The sequence below is a fragment of the Myodes glareolus genome, chromosome 5, assembly GCF_982192425.1.
Source record: "Myodes glareolus chromosome 5, mMyoGla1.1, whole genome shotgun sequence".
NCBI classification, from domain to species: Eukaryota; Metazoa; Chordata; class Mammalia; order Rodentia; family Cricetidae; genus Myodes; species Myodes glareolus.
In genome coordinates, this window is record NC_142030.1 from 66,894,281 (window position 1) to 66,908,403 (window position 14,123).

At 42.6% G+C, this 14,123-nt stretch overlaps 1 pseudogene across 1 annotated transcript; it reads right to left on the reverse strand.

Annotated features, from left to right (window-relative positions):
• Positions 1–3,857: 3,857 nt before the first annotated feature.
• Positions 3,858–13,713, reverse strand: LOC146894934 (RISC-loading complex subunit TARBP2 pseudogene; annotated as a pseudogene). The gene is made up of 3 exons (XR_015737902.1): positions 13,304–13,713; positions 12,652–12,703; positions 3,858–6,903 (listed from the first exon to the last, which is right to left on the reverse strand). The product of XR_015737902.1 is annotated as an RISC-loading complex subunit TARBP2 pseudogene (transcript).
• Positions 13,714–14,123: the final 410 nt, after the last annotated feature.

The window sequence follows — 14,123 nt, forward strand, 5'->3', positions numbered from 1 at the left end:
TGACAACAAAGAAGCCAAGCTAAGGCCAGGCATTCACCACCAAGAATAAGCCTCTGTGTATGATTTATTTGGGAGCTGGGTGATGGGTCCCCCCAAAAGACAAAAGAGTAAAACATCCCACAACACGTATATATACAATAAGACATTATTTATGAGTTTAATGAAGATATATACCATATTCATGAATAAAGAGAATATCAAAGGGGAGGTAATCTTCCCTAGTTGAAATATAAATTGAACTTTTTACAAATAGAATCAGAGCAAGATGGTGTGCAGAGTTGGGTCAGTTGATTTTTAAAGTGCTTTGAAAAGGAGTAAGAAGGAATTGAAGCAATTTGATATGGAGAAGTGGTCTAGATGGACACAAACAAGCTTGGTGCAGACAATCGGTATGGAAGGTAGTATGAGGGGAGGTGGGATTTGTTACAAATGGCTGCAGTTCAGTTAACTGTTTGTCAAGAAGACAAGATTCTCCTGCTATAAATAGATTTGGCTACTTTGCTCTTTGCTCTGACAAATCCCTAAAAAGCAACGTAAGGGAAGGCAGGTTTGTTTTGGTTCACAGTGTGAAGGTACAGTGACTACAATAGGAGCAGTGTTAGCGGCTGGTGATACTGCTTCTGCCCTCAAGAAGGAGAGATGAATGCTGGTGTTCTGTTGGCTTGCTCCTTTTTGCCTTCAGTCTGTGTTCTCATCCCATAGAATGATGCTACCCATATTCGGTGTGGGCACCTCAGTTTAACCTCTCTGAAAACACCCTCACACATATGCCCAGACAAGTTTAATCATCATAACTAACTTGTAAATCAGGTGAGTTGAAGACTTTAAAGTGAAAATCAGAATAAAGCTTTCAGAAGATAACTGGAGAGAATATATATGTTTACATGACTTTGGCGGAGGGAACCGTTTTTTTAATGTAGAGGAACTTAAACATAAAAAAAAAATCAAAGTTGAAGTTTCTATTTAAATTACCATAAGGTTAAAAGACCAAGGACAAATATTTGCATTCAATAAGCTAAAAGAAATATAGGAAGAAAATCTCCCCTTAAGAAATGAACTCACTGGGCAGTGGTGGCACATGTATTTAATCCCAGCACCTAGGAAACAGAGACAGGCAGATCTCTGAGTTCGAGGCCAGCCTCGACTAGAGAACGAGCTCTAGGATAGCCAGGACTACACAGAGAAACCCTGTCTCAAAAAAATAAATAAGCAAAAAACAAACAAAAGCAAAAACAAACAAACAAAATTAGAAAAAAAGAAAGAAAACAATAGAGCCTGTGAGCTGTCTTAGCAGGTAAAGAGGTAAAGGCACTGATGCCCAGCAAATGAAGCAAAGAATTGTTACAAGTTGCCCGCCGACCTCCATACTTGCACCATGGTACTTTGGGACTACAGCACACACATACCACTACCTCACAAAAATAAATGTGTATTTTAAAATTCCCAAAAGAAAACAATAGGTGCTGAGGGTATGCATGTGCTGTGTGGGGATGTTATACACTTTGGTGGGAACGGAAATTAGTCTAGTTGCTAGAATCTAAGCTAGCACACCACAGAGATACTTGGCACACCACGTTGATTGGTAGATACAGAACTGGCCTAGATGGCCACCAACAGAAGGGTGTATAAAACACACAGGCACACACACACAGACACACAGTATTTTAGCAAAATAGAACAGAATTGGTCTGAAAGAAAACTGATAGAATTTGAGACCATTACATGCAGAATATGTAAAAATATATAATATATATATATCTTTAAAGGAGATATAAAAGAAGAAAGGGGACAGAAGAAATGAACAGCAGTAAAAAAGAAGAGTAAACATAATAAAAATAAATTACATACATTCATGAAAATATAATGAAATACATTATTTTGTACAATTACTACTGCTAATAAAACAACATACTGAGAAACAACAGATTAAGCCACAGTCAGTATACAGGGGAAACTTACAAATCACAAAGACAAAATTGCACTTAGAGAAAAAAATACAGCAAAGAACATGAACAGGAGATTGAAACGGGTAAATATTGAATTGATGATAGCATATCAAAAGAAAAAAATGTAAATTTTTAAGTTTGATTGCTTTTTATGTGTATTTTTGACTATTTCAAATAATTGAAAAAATCTGATAATGCTAAACCCTGACAGGATGTGAAGAAACTCAGCACCTGTAACTTGAGACTGCTACACTGGAAAGAAACTCCCCGGCATTTTGTGGCATTCACTATATGTAAACTGTACAATATGCCAATTCAGCATTGAGACATATGTTTAAAAATGTAAATCTATAAACAATGAGAAATGCCTTAATTATGCTTCTTTATTGTTGTGACAGAAAGTGGAAAGTCAGTAGTAGATTGTGCAAATGAAATGTAGATTTTTCTATGATAAAATTATATGGCAGTTTAAATCAGTGTATTAGGTCGACAAGTAACAACACAGACAGACCTTGCGAACACTGCACACAAAAGGCATAAGTTCCAGGATATGTTTTATATGCATGTGGGTAAATTTTAGAAAGACACAAGTGAAAAATTCAATAGGAAAAATCATCAAAGGATTTGCATGCACACATATATACACATGTGTGGAAGAAATACATACTAACATTAGAAAAACAATGACACCTTGGGAGCTAGAAGAGAAATGGATTGGTTGGAGTATTAAGGGTATTTCAACTCTTTTTTAAAGGCCTAATTTCTTTTTTACATACCTGAAGGAAAAGAGTTACCAGAAGGTAAGGAGGGAGTGGAGACAAAGAGTTTTGCTACTCTTTCAAAACTTCAGAGAGAAAAAAGAAAAGAGAGATTGATGGTGTCTTCAGGAAGATACTGGGCCAGAAGATTTACTTAACAACACTTTTTATTTTGTTTTTGCTATGAGTTAACTCATTTATTGTAGGCCATGGCTGCTCAAATGGTAGCACTTCTACTGGTCTTTCAGTTCCTTCAGTCTTCTGATGGCTGATTTGACTATGATAGCCGAGGTGGTGGTGAAAGTCCAGGACCCACCAGTCACTGTTTTCATGAAGTATCAGATGACTGTGGTCCACATCATTATCTTGGTCTTGCCACAGAAGAAACAAGGATCCTGATGTGCTGTAACATGAAGGCTGGCTTGCTTGTTGGGGTATCTGTCCCGCCGGGTACCCCATAGCCATCAAGCCCCAAAGAAAATCACACAAAGGACTCCACAAGATTTTAAACTGCCACATGGGTCGGTACTTTTCTCAGCTGGCAGGTTACATCTTGCTTCTCTGGTGCTCTGGGCTCAACTGTGGAGGGAGCTTCCTGCTTCCCAGAACACTCCTGTTCTCTTTGCTTCACCTCTACTTCCTGTCTGATTTACATACCTATACTTCCTGCCTGGCCAATCAGCGTTTACTCAAAATAAACAGATTGACAGAATACAGACAATTCTCCCGCACCACTTCCCCCTCTTCTTTTTTTTTTTTTAAACAAAGGATAATATTCATAGTCTATTTTTTGGGAATGTGGGCGTAGTTTTCCAGGCTACTTCCAGCTGGTTGGGGGTGCTGATAATCTAATGGGGACCTAAAGAAAATTTAGAGTTATAATCAAGTCCTGACTGGAGTATCCTGTGAGTCTTGATCATGTCAGGCAGCAGTCTTGAATCTCTTCTGGATGTAGAACTCAGACATCTGGGTCATCTGTTCCTACTGGAGATTTCTCAGGTGGTCTTCCTTAATCAAACTGGATTTTTTTTTTTTTGGAAGCCAATGAGCAGCATTTATTCTAGAATCCGTTCGAATTCCAATTTACTTTTCATTTGTCATCCATAGAATGAAATCCTGTGCTGGCTAGGGCCCTCACTTGCCTATGTCTTCCTCAGTCTCAAGGCAGGCAGTCTGTGCCAGAGGTAGAGATGGCATCCTTGGAGGGGTCCAGAGCTATGCTGATTCATGGGGCCATGGTCGGGAGCAGCAAGAGGCAAAAGGTGCACATCCATCACTGCAGCCAGGGTGTTACTTGCTATCCGCCATGATCCTGAGGTACTGAAGGGCGCAGTGAGCAGCCTCACCTCGGGCTGCCTCCCTGGTAGTTGTAGAACTATGACACTGGCTGGGTGGGTGGACAGCTCCACTAGGCACTGGCAGAGCCCACTCAAGTTCAGTTCTTCAATGTTCAGGTAGCTGACATGGAAAGCCTGCTCCTCAGAGAGCTCATTGAGGACACTGCAGCAGGCAGAGCCCAGAGTCCCCAGAGAGCCCACAGAGCAGCTACGAAGGGACAGAATCTTCTGTCCCACAGAATTTCGCAGGGAATCCCAGGTGCAGCCTGGCCCCAGTTCCGGGTTCCGAAGCCCATCCAGGCAGGAGCTCACGTCAATGGAGAAGTGATCGTCATCAGGTTCTGCCTCGTTGCCATCCCAGGCATCCAGAGGAACTGTGTGCACTCGAAGCAGCATTTTAGCTGCTGCATTTCGCTTTGCCAGCTTTTTGGAAGTGCCACTGCCTATCTCAACGAAGCGTTCTACCCGGCAGGTCATGGTGAATTCTTTACGGTGAGCAGGCCTAGACTCCTGGGTCACCATGTACTCTGGCAAACGCCAGCCTTTTTGTATCACGAGCTCCTGCAGAGCACCAACGGGGTTGCACTTGGACTGCTGCGGGGAGACAGAGGGCTGCTCTCCATGGAAGGGCTCCTGGTTAGTAGAGCAGATGGAACAGGGGCGGCAACTTCTGCAGCAATGACAGGCACGTCCTCAAGCGGTGAGGGATCTAGAAGAGAAAAAGAATTGCTTTCCTCCAGGGCTGGCTCCAGCATGCCCCCCCCTCCTTGAGGTGTTTGAGGGCCACCTCAGCTGCCTTGTGCTTGGCTGCCTTCTTGCTGGGGCCCTGATTAGTGCAGCTGGTGTCGCCAACGGTGACCGGGAAGATAAAATTAGTCTGATGGGCTTGGCCCTCGGCTTTGAGAAGGTTATACACGGGCGTCTTTCCTATTCTGGTCCCATACTCCTGAAGAAGGCTGATGGGGTCTTGCCCTGGTTGGCGGCCAGCATTTGTTCTACGCTGGGCAGCCTGCAGCCTGTGGTAGTGCTGGAGCCCTGCTCCTCTTCACTCATTCCCTCCTCCGTCCCCACGGGCGACAATGAATCCACAGCCTCACATTTTCTGTGGAAACAAAAGCAAATCCTCTTCTCCAAAGTAACATATCTTTTGACTACAATTTTGAAACCAAGGTATTTTCAAAATACCTATATTGAATTAATTCAGCAGCATTTATAAGCAAATATCTCTTAGCAGCTATTGTTCCTTCCTCAGCATGAGAAATTCAAAGAGAGCGGAACATACAGCATCAAGATTCTCTGTGTATTTTTCATCTTTACATGGGTTTATTTTAACCTCTATTTCTTTTATTTTTACTTTTACTTTTTGAGACAGGTTCTCTGTATATCTTTGTCCTGGAATAACTCTGTAGACCAGGCTGTCCTTGAACACAAAGAGATTCCTCTGCTTCTGCCTCCCCAGTGCTAGGATTAAAGGTGTCTGCCACCACACCTTGAATTCACAGAGGTCTGTCTGCCTCTTCCTCCCAAGCTTTGGGATTAAAGGCGTGTACTACCACACCTTGAACTCACAGAGATCTGTCTCTGCCTCCCAGGCATTGGGATTAAAGGTGTGTACCACCACACCCAACTACTCTCTTTCTTTTTACTTTAAGAACTTTAACTTTTAGCCTGCATATATTTTTAACACATTGTAAACCATTTAGAGGTTTTCTTTCTCTTTGAATCTCTTTTTCTGACTACAGGAGTCTTTAATTTACCAAGCAGTGTAGGTAGGATTAAAGCCACGGCTTTGAGGGCTGATTCCTTAGTTTTCCGCAATTTCAGCCTCAGGGCAGAGGTACTGGCGGTTGCCAGCCAGTAAGTCACCACAACTCTAAAGCGTTTCAAGGTCGCTGACAGCAAGCAAGCTGCAGCATTCTGCTCACAGACCACACTCAGTAAGACTGCCTGCCTGAAAGAGTCAGAGTTTGACCTGGCAGGAAGGCCTAGAACGCCGCATTCTGTCAGAGACCACACTCAGTAGGACTGCCTGCCTGAAAGAGTCAGAGTTTGACCTGGCAGGACGGCCTAGAAAGCCGACAAGTAACAACACAGACAGACCTTGTGAACACTGCACACAAAAGGCATAAGTTCCAGGATATGTTTTATATGCATGTGGGTAAATTTTAGAAAGATACAAGTGAAAAATTCAATAGGAAAAATCATCAAAGGATTTGCATGCACACATACATACACGTAATACATACTAACATTAGAAAAACAATGACACCTTGGGAGCTAGAAGAGAAATGGATTGGTTGGAGTATTAAGGGTATTTCAACTCTTTTTTAAAGGCCTAATTTCTTTTTTACATACCTGAAGGAAAAGAGTTACCAGAAGGTAAGGAGGGAGTGGAGACAAAGAGTTTTGCTACTCTTTCAAAACTTCAGAGAGAAAAAAGAAAAGAGAGATTGATGGTGTCTTCAGGAAGATACTGGGCCAGAAGATTTACTTAACAACACTTTTTATTTTGTTTTTGCTATGAGTTAACTCATTTATTGTAGGCCATAGCTGCTCAAATGGTAGCACTTCTACTGGTCTTTCAGTTCCTTCAGTCTTCTGATGGCTGATTTGACTATGATAGCCGAGGTGGTGGTGAAAGTCCAGGACCCGCCAGCCACTGTTTTCATGAAGGAACCACATTGCCAGATGACTGTGGTCCACATCATTATCTTGGTCTTGCCACAGAAGAAACAAGGATCCTGATGTGCTGGTTGGTTTCAGTTTTTGTCATCATTTTCTGGAGAGAGGCTCTACAATGATCCAGACGCTCTTGGTGCTTTTATCCATGTCGGTGAGAGACCTAGGCTTGATCCTGGAGAGCTATTACAATAATTTAAACAGAAATAAAAGTTAAAAGGATTATATTGTGGATACCTATGTACCTACAACTTATTCTCCAAATAGCATTTGGCTTTACTTGGTTTGTTAAGTATACTTATTTACCCATATCTACCCACTCACCCACCAACTACCCACCCACCCATCCATCTACCCATCTATCCATCCACCCATCCATCCATCCATCCAGTTAGCTAACTAGTGTTCTGATTCATTTCAAGGACAGTTTGAGCACCTGTAGACTGCATTGGTCCAAAGCTTCTTGATAAGATGGAAGACATGGACACATGAATGCAAAGAAGCCATTATTGAAAGCACAAGTAAGAGAAAACAATTTTTTAAAACTTGAAAGAAGTAGGAAAACCTAGCCTTTGAAAGAAAGGTGCAAAATATGGGAGTGGTATGGGGGATATTGAAGGAGCTCTTGTTTGGTAACCTTAGTTTTTCTTCTAGAAATAGGAGGCAGAAACATTTGTTAAAGATGAGATTTGAGGGGCTGGAGAGATGGCTCAGAGGTTAAGAACACTGCCTGCTCTTCCAAAGGTCCTGAGTTCAATTCCCAGCAACCACATGGTGGTTCACAGCCATCTTTAATCAGGTCTGGTGCCCTCTTCTAGCCTGCAGGCAGACATGCAGGCAAAGTACTGAGAATACTGTATGCATAATAAATAAATAAATCTTTAAAGAAAAAAAAAGATGAGATTTGATTAGGCCTAGAAGATTAGAGATTTGATTAGGCATAAATGAGGTCTATTCCCTGGGGAAAATAGGACAGGAATTATCAATGAGAGCTAAAGGACTGGTGGGGCTTCTAAAAGTTTGATTGAGCTTGAATCTATAGCAGCACCATCCTAGGAGTTGGAGTCAATACATTTCCTTTCTAATGTCTGTGTACCTCCTTTACCTTGTGACTACTCCAATCTGCTTCAGTTGTCTGCTTCTTCCTAGACTACACTGACTGTCTTGCCATAACATCTTAGTAGCCTCAAATCCAATTCTGACCACTTGTGTCTAGACTTCAGTCTTGTGCTACTGAGGATGTCTTTTTGAGACCAAAAGACCAAAACTTTCTAGGCTTATAACTGATATCTTGATACCATTCTAAAAGAGACAAAAGGAGGGTAGATCAATATAAACTACACATATTGGCCAATTTTTATGATATCGTTCTCAAGGTACCAATAGGACAATGGAATTATATTTTTAAAAATCTCTCCTTTAGGGTTGCTGGGTTTTGACTTTTTAACTTCATTTTTTCCACCATTAGAACTATAAAGGTACAGAATAAATCATTTTGTTCGGTTAGGGTGAAATAACTTGGTGTCTGTAGTTACTATAATAACATAGAAACTAATTTGCTAAATATGAGCCCGATCTTAAATTATGTAGCTTAATAGATGTTGTCACTCTGTATTCCAAGCGGAATTGTACCAGTCAGCAGAGGTGTATAAAAACACACAAAACAACAACAAAACAAACCAAAACAACACCACCAACAACAAATCAACCCCACAAAATGTAAGAGTTTTATATTTGCTGTTTCTGGAGCATCTTCTGCAGTTGGAGTCTCTGGGGTGGAAGAATCATAACTTTGTTGCTTTTCCAACACTTTGTAATGTATTTTTAAATTATACAGGGTGGAATTGGGTACCTTATTATTTTCAGTGCTTAAGATCTTAAGAGATTTTAATTAGACCCTGATGTCAGAGGCCATTGTGGTTCCCTCTGTTTTTATCCTTTTTGAATTCCTAGTGTTGAATGCTGAGGTGAGGTCATAACTCTGAAAGGAGTTTCTGCCAAGAAGACGTAGCTGGTGGAGAGCTGCTTGTCTCTGGCAAGTTCCATGGTTTTTCCAAACAGCATTGTCAGTGGTTGCTACAAGTAGTGGCTTTCTCTTTGGGCACATGGGCTATGTACAAAACGGTAGTCTGGATTTCTTCCTTCCATCCCTTTTGCACTCATTCCTACCTAAGATCACATAGCTTCTATTTTTCTAATCATCATTAAATGTTGCTGTGAGGCCCCAGCTTCCCTACTTACAACATTTGCTCTCTTTACCCGAACTGCTTCCAAACATAACTTCCAGCTCAGCTTTGGTTTTCATACATCTTTCTACCAAGAATACAGGAGGAGTGGTAGCTACATGACCACTTAAGACTTGCCATCCCATACTCTAGGACACAGGGACTGAGAAAGTAGACAAACAGTTTCTTTAAAACTCAGAACCCATTTAGGAATTAAGGAAAATATTTTTCTTTTATTATGTTAGGTTCTGCTTACAACCCAGGATGCAGGATGCTATCTTGATGAGGGAAAGACAAGGTTGAAAAGGGGGACATACTGAGCAATGAGCAACAGCTGAGAGCTACAAAGATAGGGCTGTGCTCATGTATAAATAGAAATGTTGCTGTTGCCCTGATGAATCAGACCAGATGTTTCTCTGATGTCTCTGTTTGGTCCTTTGGTTAAAAAAAAAAAAGCATAATTTTGCTAAAATTGTATGTGGGGTTCAGGAGTGTGGCACAAATGCTTTAAGTTTCAATAACATGTAGAGAATAAAGTTGCTTTACCAAGAAAACCTTTAACAATAAGAAAAGTAACCATGTAGAGTGGGACAGAAGAGGGGGAGAAGCAGTTAAGCTTTTGGACTGGATGGGTTGAGGTTTGGAACACTCAAATTTGACTTCTTCCTGTATCTCTAGCTATACGACCTTGGGCGAGTCTAGTCATTTTTCAGGGTCCAGATGTGTTCATTCTAATTCCTTTCGAGAGGGGATCTCACTGTACTGCTCAGGCTGTCTCAGTAACATTCACCATCATAGAAGCAAGGTATGCCTATTTTCAACCGAGGAGGGGCAGGACAAAAAACGAATGGAATGACTGCACTCATCAACCTGGTTTTTAATGTCTTTTGCAGTCCCATATGTCTAAGAACAAAACAAAGTTTTCATTGTCTCTTAATCTAGGTTCATTGTTTCCTGGTTTCTGGTGTCAGTGGACGTTTGATAGGAGAAAGACATTGTGGGAGAACAAACGTGTATAAGTCTCTGCCTTCATGATGTTTATAACCTCTTCTGGGGATAGTAAGAGGTATAGAGAGGACTATACCATCTTATTCATTGTGATTGATCCCAGAAGTGAAACAGGAACAAATGCTATGGGAACTCAGGGGAAGCTGAGGTCATCGCCAGCTTGGAGAATAATGAATGACTTTGATAGTTTGGGACCACATTTGAGCAGTCCTTTTAAGCTCGGGATGGTTCTGCATTTTTCTTTTCTGTAGGCAACAAGGGACTTTAAAATAAAATTTAGTTTTCGATGTGATCTGATCTGGGCTATGCTTTATGATAATTCACCTCCAAGGAAGGTAAGATAAAACTGCAAGTGGAGAGTTCCCAGGGGAAGGAGGATAGCTAATCAGGTCTGAGGTTCGCAGGTGTCAGATGACTAGTTTTGTAAGTCTGAAGTAGAATCTACTAGTTCCTTTTTAATAAATTAGAGATGGGAAGGCTGTTTGGGTGAGGAAAGGGGGAACAGGAAGAGATTATTTGTGAAGCACTCAGTCTGAAATCCAGGAAATGCCATCTTGGTGGATGTATTCAACATTTATAAAGTCCTGACTGGACCTCAGCACTACAGACGGGGTAGTGATGGGAATCCTGAGCTCAACATTATTCATCTTATACTTAGACAAGTGCTTGGATTATCAGGGAATTGGAGATAGAGGGGAAGGCTGACCGACATCTAGAATGCAATCATAAAGTGCGAGGTCTCCATGCTCCAGAAGAAAGGGAATACTAGAAGGGAGTGCAGACATGTCACAGCTGGAAAGTTGTGAGAGAGAGAAAGGGGAGGGCACTTACATAGGGTATAAAAAATGTGGGACCTCCTGAATATGTGCATTTTCCAACAAATGGATGGGGAAGACACACAAGCACAACATAGCCTTGAAGCTGAGACAGCCAAGATTCAAATCCTCATCTCTCCTTAAGATCAGACATACTCCCAACCATTGACCTCTCTGTGCTTTAGAAACTTCAAACTGTTTGATTTTGACTTTTAGAACATCAGCTAGGTCAGTCCTCCCCTTAACCCTCACATCCGTCCACAGGTTCTCAATTTCAGGTCTTGTACTACTTGTCGGATTCGATTTGGGGGCTAAGAGTTCCAATGACTATGCACATGCTGGCCATCTCTAAAGGTCTACGACAGAGAGCAAAGTGACGGGAGGCCACGGGTAAGGGATAATCTCACAAAGGTCTGTCTGCAAACTAAGGTTTCCCGAAACTGCCTTCCTCTGAAAACCTGGGATTATATCACAGAGATGCCACAGGCACAAATTCAAGCAGCAATGCAAATTGGTTTATCACTTCTTGTTTTTGTTTCTCTATATTATTTTTTTAATGACAATCACTTGCAAAAATACACATTATCTAGAAATGTCAGAAATGTCACTTGCTGCAAAACAAAAATTTTTAGGAATGCAGATTTATTATGAGATTTTAAAAACTACGCTACTAAAAGTTTCTTATTTGTATTTTGTTCAGAGTCTCAAGTAGACAGGCTGGTCCCCACATCTATTTGTTCCTAAGAGTAACCTTGACTCCTGATCCTCCTGCCGCTACCTCCCAGTAGGGATTATAAACATACGTCATCCTGTCCTACAGAAGGCTAGCATTTTAATCTAGTTATCTTCAGATAGACTGCTTAATATTACTCCATACTTCAATTTTGTTTCTCATTTGCTAATGATGATTTTTAAAATTCTGATTCTGTCACAGAATTATTTACTGTTCATGTTTTGAAAGTATTTTCTTTTAAAACTAGAGATGTCAGATAACTTCCAGACATATATCACTGAATTAGATGATGACTTGAAGTTAGACTGAGCTCAAGATGCCAAAGTGAAGTAGGGACCTGGACCTTACTGGTCTGTGTGAAGACAGCAGGATTAGTGGGAGCTTGGCAGAGTCTTTTTCTTAACATGGATGATGACACTGAGAACAAATTTTGAAAAAAAATTCTGAATTTTAAGTACCACTCCTAATGCTGCTTTAGGGATAATTGCTTGGGTGAATACATTCCACATATACAGTAGATACTCGAATTTGTATGTCTGATGCCCATATTCACTTATTCTTTGAGATATCAACCATAATTTAACACAAATGAAAACACTATGCTGAGGGTTTTCTCTCCTTCCTTGCCTGCCTCCCTCCCTCTCCTGCAGAGGAGCAATGTCCCCTCAAAGACTTTTACACACTGGTGATGAGCTGGGCATGGTGGTGCACACCTTTAATCCTAATCATAAGGCAGAGGCAGGCAGATCCCTGTGAGTTCGAGGCCAGCCTGGGCTACAAAGCAAGCTCCAAGAAGGCCAGGGCTGTTACACAGAGAAACCCTGTCTCAAAAAAGAAAAACAAAACAAAAACAACACCCCCCAACAAAAAACGAACAAAACCCCCCAAACAACAACAACAACAACCACCCCACCCCCGCAGCTTTGTTTGGTTCCGGGCCCTGCAATTTCTCACTTCAACACCTCTCATTTACTAAAGAATGTATAATGGTTTGGAACTGGACAACTGGCTATACAGTCAGATAGAAGCACGTGGGTTTCTACATACTGGGAGGGATCACTCTACTACATCGCCAAGCAACAGATTAACAAATCCAATCACAGAGATCAAAGTTGAAGAAATCAGCATCATGGAGTGCTTGTAGAAGTACCTGTTGCAGGGTTGGTCGCTCTGCCAGGTAACCTGGACTGTCCTGTTTGCACCTGTTAAACAAGAGGCAGGATGAAAGGATCTCTAAGGTCACTTCTTGCTTTGAAACGCAATTACTCTATGTAAGAATTAGGAGAAAATTACAAAATGCACCTTCTAACTCCCACAAAGCCCAAACAACACACCAGGGTGCCCAAACTAGATTGACCTCTTCTAGAGGTCTTATTGTCCAAAGTAGAGAGAAATGAGGGCTGGGGTGGGTGAAACACAAAGCAAAAATCCTCCCCCGAAAAGATTTATTTTAAAAAGCAGCAACTAATTATGGAAAACGTCTGCTCGGTTCGAAGTAGCCACGATTATGAATTGTTGAATATTTATGATGTGCTAATACAATTCAAGTTGCTAATGTTCTATTTAAAATTATTACTATTATTTTGCCTGCAGTCTGTGAAACCTGGACTGGTGAATCCCACCTGGGTGAGCTCAAAAATGAAGCCAACATTAAAGAGGGAGACAGTTTACAAATAAGCCAAAAATAAAACACAAGTGATACTGTTAGAGGAAAAGAGAAGCCAACAGATTGCACAAAGATCAAAGGCAAAAAAGAGAGGCTTGTGTAGTTAATGCTAGGGCTTTGGGGGCATTTCATGTACTTGCGAGGCCCGTCCATTCGTCGACTCCACAAGTCGTAGCCAAGCTGTTCTAAACTGATGATAAAGCCAGCCCCAGGGCGGACAGGGCGCAAAGCGGGGATCTCGCACTGATCTCAGAATCCAAGATCCGGGGCCAGATCTTCCTTCTGGAAGAACGATGGCGTTTCCCCTACGGCGACTGTTCAATAAAGCAGGGTCTTCAATTTCTTCGTCCAAGAAGAGAGGAGCGTTGGTCCAGAAATCAACAGGAAAGGGGCTAAGAAAAAAGGGGAGCGCCTTCCCCATCTTTTTAAATTTCCCGCACCCTACTTTCTCTCCGCCTCCCCACACGGTCTCTGCTTCCAGCAGCAGCACGAGGATCCCGCACCAAGAGGCGGTCGGGCGGGACAGACTTTGGAAAGTAGGCGGGCCTGGCCCGATGAGTATCTCGGTGCTCGATTTTTGCTGTCTTCGGCGGCAGTTCCTCCACTCGGTTACTGGGTTGCACACGCGGCCGTGCGCTCGGCTCTCGATTGCACCGGCCTATCACCCTGGGATGCCGCCTGCCGCCGCCGCCAGCGCCGCGGCTGCCGGGCTTGTGGGTTTCACAGAGGAGCGCGAGCCGGAGCCCGAGCAGCGGCCGGAGCGGCGGCCTGAGAGTTAGCGGGCCGGCCTGCGCGTTCCGCAGGAGGAAGCCGAGTCCAGGCGGACAGAAGCCGTGCCGGGCGCGCCCCTCAGGCTGAAGGAGCCGGCGCTCTGTGCCCCCGAGGCGGCGGCGGCGGGAGCCGGTCAGAGGGGGCGGCCCCTGGCGGCGACGCCCCCGAGCCCAGCCCTGCCTGGC